The 5,232-nt window shown below is 33.1% G+C and overlaps 1 long non-coding RNA gene across 1 annotated transcript; it reads right to left on the bottom strand.

Annotated features, from left to right (window-relative positions):
• LOC104757388 lies at window positions 1,316-2,903 on the bottom strand. Its single transcript, XR_762422.2, has 5 exons — window positions 2,726-2,903; window positions 2,391-2,494; window positions 2,148-2,291; window positions 1,579-1,714; window positions 1,316-1,514 (listed from the first exon to the last, which is right to left on the bottom strand). It is a non-coding gene; the product is annotated as an uncharacterized LOC104757388 (long non-coding RNA).

Below are 5,232 nucleotides of genomic sequence, written 5' to 3'. Positions count from 1 at the left end.
TTGTTAACGGTTATATATTTGATTTGATAGTTCACAAATTTAATAGAATCAAACCAATTGATTTCGTTTGTTATCAGTCCAACCATTATGTTGTTATGAATTTTAAAATTTTGGTGAAACCATTATTTTTTCAAATTTCCAAACATTAGTAAACTAAACCAAAAATCAAACTAGAATCTCAATTAGTATGTGTTTGATTATAAATAATAAAATAAATTGGTTTATAAATATGCGGGTCCGAACCTAATTATTATTTATGGTGAGAAATAATTTATAAGTCCGGACAAAGTCATTTATAGATGTCGCTTAATTTTGCTTGCCTTAGGGCATCTCCAATGATCCTTTATTTTTGCCTCTATTATAGAGTTTCTCTATTATAGAAGTGTGTTTTACTCCAATGGTTCTCTATTCCCACCTCTAAAATAGAAATTGCTATTTTTTCTTTTATTTATAGAGGAACCCAATTTTTTTTTTACAAAGGTTTCTCTATAAATAGAGGAAAAAATAGCAATCTCTATTTTATAGAGGATCATTGGAGTAAAACCCACTTCTATTATAGAATTTCTCTATTATAGAGGGAAAAATAGGAAAAACCATTGGAGATGGTCTTACAAAGGCATGAGAAGTCAATCCAACCAACGTCACCGTTGGTCCAATCCGTTTACTACCATAACCGTATGGTTCAGGCATACCGGGTCGGTTTTTAAGAGACTGGGGCAAGGCAAAGAAGCCAATAGCCTCCTGCTCTAACCGAGTCATGAGTTCGGATCTGATTTTTTACCTTGCACAAGTACGCTCGGGCATTGTTTTGCTGTATTTATATCAAATAAAAGAAAAAAAATATTGTTATTATCTTTACATATAATTATATTTAATTTATAATAGTTGAAAGTCCATTTTATCTATCAAATTATAAACTTTTGATAGAAACTAAATTTTCTTTTGCTATAATCTATAATCTATAATCTGAACATTTTAAAATAATTGGAGAATACAATGTAAGAGAACATGTATCGTATCTTTCATAACTCTTTTATCAGATACTATAACGATTACATGGAAACAAAAGACATAGGGATGAATTATCGATACGTGAGATGAGAGGGAGTTTGAAATGACTGATTGAAAACGGAAGCGATAAAGTAGCAGAGTAAGCTACGTTAAGTTTTATCGGATGTGGTCATCTGCATCTTTTGCCAACACGACGTTCATCACTTGGGAGTCTATGGTGAGAGAATGTATCGTTATTGGTGTCTACTGAATGACTACAACTTGGAATTGTGTTGCTGCTTATTNACAAAAGACATAGGGATGAATTATCCATACGGTGAGATGAGAGGGAGTTTGAAGTGACTGATTGAAAACGGAAGCGATAAAGTAGCAGAGTAAGCTTCGTTAAGCTTTATCGGATGTGGTCATCTGCATCTTTTGCCAACACGTTCATCATACCACATGAAAGCATTGCAATACTCATAAATATTTATTGCATCACCATGGTCAATTGTTCATACATACTGTAAAAGGTAAGAAAATTTAGTTTCATATAAGGTTGGGAGTCTAAACAAAAATATTTGTTACCTTCAGAACTGTTAAAATGCGTTTGGTGAATTAGATGATGAAGCACAACTTGGGAATCTATGGTGAGAGATTATATCGTTATCGGTGTCTACTGAATGACTACAACTTGGAATTGTGTTGCTGCTTATTGGAATATCTGTTAACATAGAATATACACCAAAATAAATAAATTAGTTAGAAAATAATGCAAGAATATGTGTTTACAATTCAAGGATCCAAAGAACAATACGTGTTTCATTGTGTATCCTTCTTTCTTTCCTCTTATTCATAATGCATGTCACCACTCTAACTTTGATTCAGTTTATCAAGACAGTTAATTAGAGTACCATAACACTTTGATATCAAGATCAAATAGATAGAGTTTCAAAGAAAAACAGTCAGATAAACAGAAACAGAGCAAACAAAATTTGGCTATGGAATTCTAGAGGAACTATGTATAATTTTCAGATCAATGGAAGATAAATTTACAGCTATATGATTTTCGATACAGAATCTTCCACAACTATAATAAAGTAAAAACAAAAATAGGAGATACAGTATATAGGGATCGTATGACGAAATTTGTGCACCTGTTACCGCCAATTTCTTCATGTTATACATACTACTCCATCTCAACACCGTTATATTGCGGTTGATTCAACGTATGATCTGATTTCAACTTCGGTACCTAAAATCCCTTCTGAATGATTCTCCTACTTCAAGTCATACTATTTCTGCAAAGTAAAAAATCAATCCCTTTAGAATCTTTGGTAAATTAGTGTACAAAATAGAGTGAACTTGTGCAAGTGCATTTCACAATAATATATCAGTACCTTTATTGCTTTATATTGTTTCCTCAACCTCTCTAATGATCCATTTCTCCATCTCTGAATTTATCTTGTTCTTTACATATGCTGCGTACGTCTTCATTTGTGTCCTTACAAATCCGAGATGTAGAGCACAATAAAAAGGTCAATTTCACTCTTGCAACTCCTTGAACGATGCACAGTAGCCAAACACACGGTTAAACCAGTAAAAAATATGAAAACATAAACTGTTGATTTATAGAAAGAGTAAAAAAATGCAAATCAAACTTTTCAAAAACTAAGACATATAATTTCCAATTATAAGTGAGAATTCGAAATCCCAGTCACCCAAAATTACGTACCATCCCATTTTCCATGGAGGATCCTTGAATCCGTTTTGCTCCTCCGAGATATCTAAACAAAATTAGATGACTTAAAACGACTCAGGTTAGATGAGAATAAATACAACGATGAGCTCAAATGATTCAAAAGAAGATAAAAGAGGAGGAAAATCTGTAAGTTTTTGTGAACCTAGAAAAATCTAAAATGGGGCAGGATACTTTTCTTACACCACCAACTCAGACGCAACGATGTCGAACATATATAGAGACAAAGATTTCTTGAAAAGAGATCGTGGGTGAGGAAGATGGATCATGGACTCGTGAAATGGGGAAGTTGAGATACGATATCAATTATTTTGTTTAACTTTCTTAATTTTGAATTTATGATTTGAATTACATGTGGCAAAATGCTAGAATATGATTGGTCAGATGACTTGTGCTTTATAGGATAAAGGATAGGGAGTGTTAATCCTGGGATTATTAACCGTACCGAGTCAAACCAAAATTTTGGGTGTTCAGTTCGGGTACGGTTATAAAGGATAAACTGTATCGGCAACAGTTTGAATTGGCAATCGGTTATCGGTTCTTTCGGTTCGATTCAACCGAACCAATCTATTAACCGAAAATATTCACCCGCTATCATTGCTTTGTCACTTCCTGTATACTTCTTCTTTATGTTATGTCCTAAGGTGGGAAAATCAAGCTTCCTGGAAGACGGAACAGCGAGATTCGTCTTTGGGAAATTTTCGTTGTTGAACGGTGATAAGCTCAAATTTATCCCTAGAGCTACTCTCTCAAACAAGAGATCAATGCAGTACTTAGGGGTCGAATCCACAGAGACTCAAGATCAAACACAATGGATTATAGAGTTTTGTTATTATGCTAAACAAGTTAATTTAATTAATGAATAAGCAATGCAAATATTTAAATGAAAGTGTTGTAAATTCAGAAAATCAAAAGAGTTAAGCCTAGGTAATTTCTCAGAAAATTATGAAATATTAAATCAGATAAATTAATTAAGGTTCAGTAAATAAAGATCATATCTAGAACTCTAAACTTTTGGTAAAATAATCAGTTCTCACTGCAATTATATTCTAAATTTAAAACCAGAAAATCCAAATCTCTTTGTAAAATTCTAAGTTAAAAATCAGCTTTAAGAACAGGTTTAGATAAGTTCACAGAATTATTAATTCAAATCTCTTTGTAAGAAACAATTCTGCTCATCAATGGTTATATTCTCATATCAATTTATTTCCCTAAGATAACAATTCTAGGTGATCAATCAAGAATTATTGTGAAGAACAACCAAGGATGAAGATCATAAAAGATTAAGAACCCTAAAAATCTCAGATCTAATAAATCATAAAAACCTTATGAAAAAATTCTAAACCTAAAAAGCAAATTACTCAGACATGTTTAATANAAATCAAAAGAGTTAAGCCTAGGTAATTTCTCAGAAAATTATGAAATATTAAATCAGATAAATTAATTAAGGTTCAGTAAATAAAGATCATNCATATTTCTGAATAACATGCAATAGATATTGAAAAGTAAGAAAGAGTTTAGAAATTCTTCTCTCAATGAAGTTCAGATCTCTCTCCCAAAAAGGTCTCAATATCTCTCTCTCAAAAACTGCTAGAAAAATAACACAAGGGTTTCTAAAACCTAAAAACAATATATATACATCCTAAAACACGTCCAGGGGCTTATGTTGCAATTAGAGAAGACTTTGGGCAAATTTGTAAAACTTCCATTTCTTGTTCTCTCGTCGGACAAACAAAAGTGTCGATCGATGCCCTTGTGGTGTCGATCGATGCCATGACTCTGATCCGAATCCAACTTGATTTCCTTCGGTAAAATGCTCCAAAATGATCCAAATTGTTCCATATTGCTCCATCCGTGCCAAAATCCTAGATAACCTGTAAAGACTCAAAAACAACCTAGAAACAAATCAAAAGACTAAAAAAGCACACTTATATCATGGTTAAAAACCGTAAAAACCATGATATATCAACTCCCCCAGACTTAGCCTTTGCTTGCCCTCAAGCAAAACAAAAACTTAGACCTGTGAAAGAGGTTTGAAAACATAGAATTCACTCAACTGCAGGTAACTGATCTTCGCACTCTTCATCGCCTTGACTCTCAAGAACTTACTTCATATACTTTGTCAATTGAAAAGCATCAACATTCCTTACTCAAATCCCACAATCCTCTGGAATATCTAGTGTNTTGCAATTAAAGGCCCAAATCTCGCAATTCAGAAACCCATCAACCTTTCTTATTTTCTGCGATCCAATATTGGTGCCGACCGATACCCAGATGGTATCGATCGATGCTGATCAATGGTATCATAACCCTATTTATTTTTCTGAAACAATAAAGACTCAAAACCAAAAATTAATATGTTAGTGATCCTAAAAAGCAAAAATTCAAAATAATTAATTCCCACCAATGGGTCGCCTCCCACTCAGCGCTTGTTTTAAGTCATTAGCTTGACTTTGTCGAAGCTCAGGCGTCCGGCGGATCAG

The sequence above is a fragment of the Camelina sativa genome, chromosome 17, assembly GCF_000633955.1.
Source record: "Camelina sativa cultivar DH55 chromosome 17, Cs, whole genome shotgun sequence".
Classification (NCBI taxonomy): Eukaryota; Viridiplantae; Streptophyta; class Magnoliopsida; order Brassicales; family Brassicaceae; genus Camelina; species Camelina sativa.
Note: the sequence above shows the minus strand (reverse complement) of the source record. Positions and strands in the feature narration are given on the sequence as shown.